We start from the raw sequence: 11,086 nt of genomic DNA on the forward strand, positions 1-11,086 counted from the left end.
GACCTCATTGCGTCACTTTAATTATGCAGATTTATGCACGACGCAGGCTACTCGCACAAACTGAGAAGATTTAGTTCATTGAGAATGGGTGAGTAATTGATTGAAATATGAGTAGATTAAGTGAATTTAGTCATCAATTTTGAAAAAGCTGCAATAGTCTTTGTGATCTACGGTAATTTCGTTACATTGTGAGACCGTTCTCAACAGATTTTTTTGGGAAAAGACTAGGAAATTATTGCTCTTGAAATTGAACTTTGATTTTCATCGTCATGAAGTAGTTTGACTGCGGTTTGCCGTCATTTCACCCTAGTACTCCAGTTAGGGGCCCGGCCGTTCCGCCTGGCCCACCCCGGCGAATTTCGGTGCTCATCTGCATCAAGATCAAACTTTCTAATCAAGTTTTATTTGAGATTTGATCGTCATCATGAATCTAATTCACCAATCATCGATTTAATTTAAATATAGATTTAACGTTACACCTTACAATAATCTCTGAAGCATGATTTTTTTGATAATCCAAGTGGATTAATTCTTGTTAAAATCTTTAGTAGATGTTGACTCTGATGGCTTTACATATCAGTGCCATCCGTTCGCTCAGTTGCATCCGTGTCAACTTTATATAGACCAAAATTATCTGTGACCATTGATAATCAAACAACTCCAAATCCTATTTCATTTAGATGTAAACCTGGAACTTATTAATAAAAAGTATTCAAAAAACATCAACACTAGGATTTCTTTATTTAATAATTAGATTTTGTGTGGGTCCAGCATGCTTGTCAAGTTATCATTAGAGTCTAGACCTTGACCTTACTCTAACTTAGATCTAGACCCCTATCAGTGGCGTACGCAGGATTTTTTCAAGGGGGGGGGGGGGGGGGGGGGTTAACATTTTGAAATCGGACCAAAAATTTCGCAACGACTCAGCCAGCCACTGAATAAGCATTGGGGGGGGGGGGGGGTTTAGGTCATCCATTTGGATTTTTTTTTGTATTAAAAAAAAACAACAACAACAACAACAACACTAAAAAGGGGGGGGGGGTTTCCAGAAAAACATACACATGAAAAAAAATGAAGGTAGGGGGGTTTACCCCCCCCCCCCTGCGTACGCTTCTGACTCCTGTTATTACTTTTAATATATTATTAGAGATTTTTTTCTTTGAATTGTGCAGTTCATGTTGATAAATCTATTTGTGTAAGAGAAGACCCCTTGTCCACAATTATGTTTACTTATGAAGTCCACTTCTTCTTGTCTTAATAAACCAATTCTACTTAAGACTACTTTATATTTATAGGCCATATGAAGCACTTTTTGAGGCACAAGTTAAATCTTCCATTTGATTTTACTTTGTACTGTGGTCCATTAAATTGGAATGTTGATTTCCACACTATATTAAAATTAAGGCCAACCATGACATGAAAAATAGCTTTTATGCTAGATCTATTTTTATTTTGTTAAGGAGAAAGGGACGCCTTGATTGTCGTATTGATTTTGTTTTCTTTTTGTTCCAACAGATGGAAACTGATGAAGAGCTGGAAGGAGCTAACTGATGAGTAGACATTACAACATTTCTTATATTTTCAAGATGAAGTTGAAAGTCCCATGCAGGTACAATTTTCAGGTTATTTAGCACACAAATATTAAACGACCACCTATTAATTCACTAAAAAGGAAATGGAACTAAGTGTATGTTTCAGGTGTATAGTGGAGGGAATATTTTATTCTAGTTCTTCCCTTTCTTTGTTTACAAAGGGGTTTGTCCTTATTTACAGGAGGTCCTGTGTGTAGAAGAACGATGTCTAATGCACATTCAAAGCACTACATAATAATGATAATGATCATACATGTAGGGTATACACAGGACCACTCATTACTTTTTTTTTGTAAGTGGTCCTTTCACTTCTTGAGCAATGAAGATGAAGAAGAACACAACATAAGATTAACGAAAGTCTGTTTATACGATGAATTATGGTTGATATGTATCTATTATTATCACTTTTTAATTGAAGTACCTACATTGCTTTCTCTTATGTAGGATGATGCTTCTCTACAGTGGATGATGAAAGCATGCTGATTACAAACCCAGGAGAGGAATAAAGAACAGATATTGACAGAATCATATCTAGAGATGTGGGCCTACTGCACTTCATACAAGCAAGTGTGCTAATATACCATGTAGGTACCCCCAATAAACTATTGTAGGACACATTTATCATGCAGAAAGTTATAGATCTGACAATTATATTTTTCATTGTCCATTGACTTGTAAAAGAATACTTGACTGAATATCACAATTGTGATTTAGATTAAAACTAAAATGTCAATATACATGAAATATAAGTCTACATAACGTATGTTTCCGACAATAGCATTATTTCCTGTACATTCTCTGTTCCAAGTTGTTTGGTCATTTTATGTAAACCGAGTATTATTCATTTATGACCACAAGTTTACATTACAAGTACATTGTACATGTACCAGTATTACTTATTTCATACTTGTCTGATCCAAGCTCCATCAGGCCTATTGTCTTAATGGGATCATCAGAAATAATCTAACATGTGGTCAGTAACTAGTTTTGTAGGAAAAAAAGTTTAGGTTTTCCCACTAGAACCCCAAGTGAATATTAGTCCTTCCTCTTTTTGTCAGAGCAGGTATCAGGGTGTATGTTATTAGTTGTTGTTTATTTTCTTATACACTGTATCTTATTTCATTTTTCCATTCAACAGACTTGGGTTATCATCACAGCCCTTTCTTCTGAAAACTAGCCTACAACTTCATCGATGAATGCAGAAGACATCTACATGGGACTACGTCTTAAAGATGCCCCCTCATATAATGAAAGAGGACAGTAGAGATGGGTTTAAACTTGAATATTTACATACTATTTATTTATTATTTGTATTATATGTTTGTAGAATACCACATTTAAAAAAAGCTAATGAATTTATCATCTTGTCAACTTTCAAATAAGTAAAGATAACTAATCATCAATGAATAAACATTAATGACATTTTAACAATGTCAACTACCATCTTATAGGATGAAACTGAGTGCTGGGCAGAAAGAAATTTCCTTGAAATTTGAGTGATAAAGATTTATCAGTCTATATCAAAGATTGAATCAATCAATGATATTTATAATTATAATTATACATGTTGAAATTCATTTACCTCAGTCTATGGACTTGCTGCTTCAAGTATTGTATGTAAGAAGGTTTGAAAGACAACCCTCTAAATGCACTAAATATGGAAACTGCTAATCATCATTGCCTGTTGTATCCAAACTGCTAATTTTAATAGAATCATGTTTTGATACTTCCTAGCTTAAGAAAACAGGGGGGGGGGGCTTGTTCTCTTCCTGGTGCTGTTTCTAAATGGACCATGTAACAGGTTGCAAAAGTGTAAACAATATTATATTTGTTATATGTTTATATTAGAAGGATTTAGAAAATGAAAACGTTTTGAATTATAGAATTACTGTTGCTAGAAGTAATGGCAGTATTGATGTGTAAGGGAAGGGTGGTTTTCCCAGTGAAATTAACGGTATACCAATGTCAAATTGATAAAAAAGAGAAAACTATTCCTAAAAATAAAATTATAAAGGACATGGGCCTCCCAACTAACTAACTAACCCTGGTACCACTCCTGGTTTTTTTTTTTTTTTTTTTTTTTGAGGGGGGGGGGGGGCGCCCCAATTCAAAATTTCCAGAGTTAAATTCCATTGTCTTTAAACAAAAATATGTCAAGATATTGAAAAACAATGTTTCACTTTCCGTTTTCAATTCGAATAAAATGATTAACATATTTTCCGATCTCTCTGGTCTCTACATTAAAAATGTTCAAAGCTCCTGCAAAGGCTGCAAAAAGGAAAAGTGAAGATAATCCAAGTGAAATGTGGACAGTAATGGAGTGAATATGGATCAATGGTTGATCGTAGTTGATAACGAGTATGTAAATGAATGGTATTACGACTGAAAGTGAGACAGAAAGGAACTGCAACAGATTGTTCAGTCAAGACAACAAACCGTTAGTTGCAGAAGATAATTTACGAAAGACAGAGAAAGAGAGAGAAGGGGAATCATAAAGGTACGATGAGAGTGGGTGGAGAAAAACCATCCTCTTTGCCACATAATTTGTATAAAATAAGGACACTTTATACATTAGCATATTTAACATGTATAATCATAGCCAGAGAATGTGTTGTTATATGGCTTATAGCATGTTTGAGTTAATAAAACAAAAACAGACCCAGTTATTGATAGACTAAAAAGGGAATAAGATCGGATCAGTATTTCTTATTCAATGAGTTAAGGCCACTCCCCATATTAAAAAACAACAACAACAACACAACAACGCGAGGTCCACTTCCCGATGCATTCTGGGTACACCAGCTGTTATACTAGTGATCGATAATACAAGTTCGAGCGCGTATTTCACCTAACGGTGATCGCATCAGAATAATCTACGCTGATTCGCTGAATCACTTGCGTTGCTAGCGCGCAGCGTGATGAATAAATTACCCATAATTCCGTACAGTAGATTATTTGACCTCTCTAATTACGCTGATACGTGTATTGTCTTTTACCATGTAGTGAACATCATTCCAGTCCACGTTTCGTGGGGAGCATCCTTCAGAATGCATAATTCATAGGGCTCATGAATTATGCAAGGAGGCTTATTTTGGCTTCTAATGGATCCGGACAAAATGGCGGAGCTTGGGGGGCCTGGTTTTTCCCCTTCATTTAGTCGAAAGGCGCATGCGCGGTAGCAAAAGCATTAATATTCATGAGCTATCGAATAGTCCGGGGCTAAGGCGAACGTAGTGTGAATCGCGTGAAATTTCTTAACCCCGGCTAAGCACATAGTCCGGGGTTAAGAAAATAGATGTGAACAGCACAAAAAATAGTATGGGGTTAAGGATAGTATGGGGTTAAGGATAGTCCGGGGTTAAGAAAATAGATGTGAAAAGGGTACAAGATACCTTCACACGTACATACGCAAGTAAACATAGTTTGGTCTTAACTTATTCAAAGTCTACCCATGCTAATAATTAAGTTAAATTCACATATCATCTTCCTGACAACCATCAATTTTAAACTACTTTATCTTTTCACAAAGAAAAAGTCTTCAAAAGACCGTCTTAACTATCAATCAAACTTTCAACGAATCCATGTTCGCGATTCGTTTCACGTCACTACACACATTCATATAGGCTATCGCTTCCATCGTGCGACTGTAATCTCTACAACTTGCAACTACTTTCAGTGGCATTTTACAGCACTGTACTTTAAGAAATATAACTCAATGAATAAACATACCTTAAGGATTATCTAAAGAGTTCCCATCTCAACATAGAAATGCTGGAACTGCAAGCAAACTGCTAAACTGTTAGCGACTGTCGTCGCTGTTGGCGAACTGCCATTACGTAGATAACAACTCTCGTCTTCTCCTTCTTCTCCGAACTATTTCTTCTAGTCTTGTCACAAGTCTTAAACATAACTTTCAGAACAAGAAAGAGTCATTCCATGACACAAATGTTTTCATATAAAGAAATAATCTACCTACCCTATAGTCTATCTCCAAGAATCAACTGTTATTCATATGCCCTAGCATGAAGCTGTCAATTCAGTGCACACTCAGAAAAGATCCTGGCATCGTGGCTGCTACCAGTCCAGGCCACCTTGCAACGATACTAGTTATTTTCCCAGCATAATCACAGACAACCTGTCAATATGAAATAACATGTTGGCATTCATTAGTTATGAAAACTCACTCATTTCACACTTCAGATAGGCCGTGAAATGTATAAATTTCACTTGTTATTTATGGTAATTAATGCAAATGCAGTTGAATATGTGATAATTGCTTTTCAATATCTATTTATACAACAAAAATTGGAAGAAAATGCTAATTACCCTATATTTATTGACTGATGAAGTATTTTTTCATTTTTAACTCATGTTTTCATTGTTTATCTTGTAACAATGTAAACAAAAATAATCTCACTTTTAACAAAACATTTCGAGCCTAAAACAACAACAAATGCTTTGTGTGTGGGGGGGGGGGGGGAGGGGGTACCCACTCTCTCATCTTTTTATGGTAAATGAACCTGTTTGTTTTTCTATAGTTTAAAATATATAGTGGTAATTGCCATTGATCAATTTACATGCTTCTCTTTGTTGTTTTTTCTTTCATTGATCAATGGAAAAAACGGTGGCCCAATTGCCTTGGCCATCAAAAAAATATCAGAAATCTAGAGGTCATATCTGTATTGCCAATAGAAGGATGGAACAAGTTTTGATTTTTCAAATTTCCCTTTCGTTAAAAAGATATTAACGAGTGTTAGGATTTTTAAGTTTAACTATCCATTGGATATTCTTAACTGTGTACAAAGGCAGTGAAATGAGTACCTGTACACGAATATTACTTTAATATCCATTTGGCTACTAGAAATCTTGCATTGGTCACCAATGAATTAGCATGGATGTACAACACACAAGACTGGAGAGTGTATATATCTAATGTGAAAATTTTGCAAGGTACAAAAAAAAGGTCTAAAGGGAAAGCCGTGCAGGATCCAGTCATGATGTATTCATTTATTCTCACATCTGAACATCGATGGAGTACCTGTTCCAGGCGCGGATCTACGGGGGGGGGTTTAGGGGGTTTAAACCCCCCCCCCCCCTTGGGCGGGCCAAAAAAAAAAAAAAAAAAGGAAAAAAAAAGAAAAAAAAAGAAAAAAAGAACGCACGCTGGAGAGAAACCCTTTCAAGTGCAAATATTGTGAGAAGATATTCAACTCATCTGGTAACCTAACCAAACACATGATAACTCTGGATATAACTGTGTATTTAACTGTTACTTGATTTAAAAAGACGTTATCATGCACTGCTTTTTATGGTCTCCATTGTGTTAATAGATGCCAGGAAAACATCACTTACGGGGTTCAAATAAACACCCCAAAAAAAATCGGCTCGCCGCTTCGCGGCTCGTGGACGATGCTCTGCATCGTCATTATTTTGGTCAAACCCCCCCCCCCCTTAGCAAAAAGCTAGATCCGCCCCTGTGTTCTTCCTATTGAAGTAGTACCTGGCTCTTGCCCCACCAGGGCTCCTGATGTAAACATGTGTCCCATCAACAGCAACTCCTGGAAATCTGCAGTACTGGAAAAACTGCTTCTGAATAGTAGTCACTTTTTGCCTTGTTGTAACTTGTAGGAAACTTCATGACTTGTCCCTTTCTTCTGACAACAGGTTCGGAAACATCCCTCACTCACTACTCTCCATTCGGCAAACAGATGAATGTGACACGGCATGCCGCCTCCTCACCGTGCATCCTTTAGATCGAATTACCTTTTTAAAAAAATTAAAAAAACAAGCATTCAAATAAATCATTTTTTTGCTGGTTTACATGTAGGTCTATGCTATTATATTTTTGCATCCCCAACTGTCACTGTCACTTTAAAAAAAAAATTATACTGATTTCCAGATGTGGTGTGAATCAATTTAACGTAAAAGACAAAATTGTCTATGCCTTTTCTAATCTCCTTCACGGCTTCACCTTTTGTGAAATTTAAGCAACAAATCACAAACTTGTTTCAAGCACATAATCTATTAGTAGATTATTGGGAAATGCCCCCACACACAAATTATGAAAATTAAGGCTTTCATCACCTACCATGTAAAAGAATAAATATCATAACTAATCTTTCAATGTATGGAATATGACAGAAAATGCTTTAAAAATTGAATAAATTTATGTAAACGCACATGTGCATGGCATTAGGGGCTTGCACGGTCGTAGGCAGACCAGCGGAGCGGGGCAAACGAACAGTGAATTTAGGCGGTCAACATGAATTGAAATATTTCTGGATTTTAATAACGACACTAGGGTAGGATTTTACAACAGAAGCCCTTTTTTATAGCTATGTTAACAATATTCATCAAGTAGTTTGGCCATGTTTTCGCCAACTTTCCCAATACAGAATTTGAATTCAAAGTACCTCAATCTAAAACAAAAGGCTCATCATCCAGCGGGTTTTCCCAATCTCAGAGGCCTCTGCCCGGTTGTGCTGCTATATATTGCTCCAGCTCCTCCTCCAGGTACACCAGCTCATTATGCTGAATCAGCTGCATTTCTACCATCTTTACTGGAGTGAAGATAAAATGAAACAAATGTTCAAACAATGTTTTAAAAATAAAGAAATGTTACTTGTGCTTGTGACTTTGTGGGTGATCCTGGCTCTGGAGACTAAACCAGTTAATTAAGACAATTAGAACCAGATCTAAATTTAATAAAAGCTTTGCTTGTCATCATCATGACTCATAAACAGAAATAACGTCTGATATGGATCATGGGTCATTTCTTTGATAAAAATAATAAAACTGACATTTGTTGACATTCTAATTTCTATAATCGGAGGTCTAGTGGAGCCAGACGTAGTCTCAGTGAACAACCAGCAATATAGAGAGACTGAAACTTTTGGTCTATGCTTGTCAGTGTGATCCATTTTGGGGAACATTGGCATTGCATTGCTGATGCCACTTCAATTTCTATTTATTTGGGTACCAGGCCAGTCAGTGTCCAAGTCAAGTGATGGACATCATTGCCAGGCCTAGGCTAGAGCCTGGTATTATTATCATTATCATGAATTTGTAATAACTAGTGTAGGTCTAGGCCTAGTCTAATTGGCATGTGTCATGGCATTGCTGACAACAAGACAAAATTAAACATGACAGTCATACTCAGATATCTACTGTAGGCCCGGCCCGGCTAGGCCCAACTCCAGCCCAGGGTCAGAGGGTGCGAGCTCCGCCGCACAGTGGGCCAGGGAGGAACCAAAGTGCGCCAAAACTCATGTTTGGGGATTTTTTTTTATAAATCCAGAGGAAATGATTGGATTTCCAGGGATTTTCGCTAAAATGTTATTACCAACATTTTCTCTGATGTCTTAGCTTTAAGTTGATACCAGATTTGGCTGCCCGATTCTGCCCGTTATTATGTTAGAGCCGTTTTCCTTGCAACATTGCCCCGAAAATGTGTTTATTTTGGTCCGCGGTGTCAGAAAAAGTGTCACGCGCCCCCTCGCGCCGTGATTTATGACCACGAATCCTTCATGATTCAGCCGCGGACCCCCAAAACCCACATTTTTCGGGGCAATGTGACAAGGGAAATCGGCACTAACATAACAACGGGCAAGATCGGGCAGCCAAATTTGGTATCAACTTAAAGCTTAGACATCATAGGAAATGGTGATATTAAAATTTAAGCGGTACACTGCGGAGATCTAAACATTTCTTCTGGATTTATAAAAAACATGGATAATTAGTCCATTTTTCAGTGAATTACCCTATAATATATCATGAAGATTGTGTTTCTATTAATTTTAACGCATTCATTGAACGAAATGAACTATCAGAAATATTTGAGAGCAATTTCATATCAATAACTTAAAAACTTCATGTTGAATTGAAAGATTTATAAAATAAGTCACTTTTGCACTAAAACTGTGAATATGTAGGATGTTGCTGTTTGAAGTAGTAAATTAATACCCTTATTGTGCATACCGGAATTAAATATTTCACTGAGGTATTCCTCTATGTATTACCTTTCAACTGGGCAAGAAAAAAATTGGAAAAAAAAAATCACCCAAACTTAGTTTTGGCGCACTTTGGTTCCTCCCTGGCCCACTGTGCGCCGCCGCCTTGGGCGTTGGACTCGAGCTCCCTCAGACTCAGTCCCTGAACTCTGGAATTGAGAGGCCGTCGGATATGAAAACACCGAACATTTCATGGAAAATGGAAAGTTATAAAGCATATCAAATAGTGAAATGTCAATAACGTGAAGAGTATGAATTCGACTACATGTACAGGTTTTATACTTACGATTTTAAGGAAAGGATCGAGAGATTGAGAGATTTCAATTGCACTAAAATCGGGCTGACCAGGTACTATCGCAGATTGTTTTGGCGGTGAATTATTTGGATAAAATCAATCGCGTCGAGCATAAATTATCTCCAGGAAGAGTTACCATAGTAAAATCTTTATTTATACCCAAATTGAACTACCTATTTTTATCTCTTCCTGAACCAAAATTAGAAATTATGAAGGATATCGATCGACGTTTTTTTGAATTTATATGGCATGGCAAACGTGATAAAATAAGTAGGAAACAAATGGGTCAATTGTACAATGAAGGCGGAGTTAAAGTGACTGACCTTTGTATGCATTGTAAATCACTTAAGATATCATGGATAAGAAGATTTATTTGTTCTGAAAGTTTCTCTCTTCATATGTTCCAATCATTCTTACCTCCACCGTATACATCTCTTCAGTTATTCATGGGGGCTGAATATTACAAAGAATTAGCCACTACAATACGAAACCCATTTTGGGAAGAAGTATTATCAGCCTTTTCAGACCTTACTCAATTCACTATAAATGATATTGCATGTCAACCCCTTTGGAATAACCCTAAAATAAAAGTTAATGATAACGTAATTTATTATAAGTCTTGGTGCGCTAAGGGGGTACGTTTTGTTAACGATGTTTTAAAAACAGATGGATCATTTCTCTCATACTTTGATTTTCAACATAAATACAATGTACATGTAAACTTTCTTCAATATTATGGCTTTTGTAATGCTATTCGATTTGGTTTTAATAAAAATGTCATACCAAAGGTCATTGAACCTACATGTATTATCCCGGAAGCATTGTTATTAATAATAATAATAAAAGTGAAAGGTTGTGCACATATATACCGTTCTTTATTGAAACATAATATAAAGGAATGTAAAAGTCTTACTAAGTGGAAACAGGAGTTTGACCTTGACAATATTGTATGGAGTTCGTATTATTTTCTTCCCTTTAATTCAAGTACTGTCGATGTTAACATGAGGTGGTTTCAGTTCAAGTTACTGAATAGAATTCTTTATATGAAAGATGCTTTGTTAAGATTTAAATTAGTTACAGATAACTTATGTACATTCTGTAATAACAGTGTAGAAACGATTATACATATATTTTGTTACTGTATTCATACAACCGAAATATGGTCTAAACTCGAGTATTGGTTGTCTCGT

At 36.3% G+C, this 11,086-nt stretch overlaps 2 long non-coding RNA genes across 3 annotated transcripts in view; one reads left to right on the forward strand and one right to left on the reverse strand.

The window, feature by feature from the left end:
- Positions 1-9,962, reverse strand: part of LOC115923126 — a 29,290-nt gene extending 19,328 nt beyond the window's left edge. The window contains exons 1-2 of one of the 2 annotated variants that reach the window (XR_004063801.1): positions 9,888-9,962; positions 5,569-5,727 (exon numbers count right to left, since the gene is read on the reverse strand). This is a non-coding gene — a long non-coding RNA (uncharacterized LOC115923126). Of the gene's footprint in view, positions 1-5,568; positions 5,887-9,887 lie in introns of those variants that run through there. The other variant, XR_004063800.1, reaches the window with a different exon arrangement.
- On the forward strand, positions 1,966-2,830 carry LOC115923127. Its single transcript, XR_004063802.1, has 2 exons — positions 1,966-2,176; positions 2,731-2,830. It is a non-coding gene; the product is annotated as an uncharacterized LOC115923127 (long non-coding RNA).
- Positions 9,963-11,086: the final 1,124 nt, after the last annotated feature.

The sequence above is a fragment of the Strongylocentrotus purpuratus genome, unplaced genomic scaffold, assembly GCF_000002235.5.
Source record: "Strongylocentrotus purpuratus isolate Spur 01 unplaced genomic scaffold, Spur_5.0 spur5_scaffold_13, whole genome shotgun sequence".
Taxonomy (NCBI): Eukaryota; Metazoa; Echinodermata; class Echinoidea; order Camarodonta; family Strongylocentrotidae; genus Strongylocentrotus; species Strongylocentrotus purpuratus.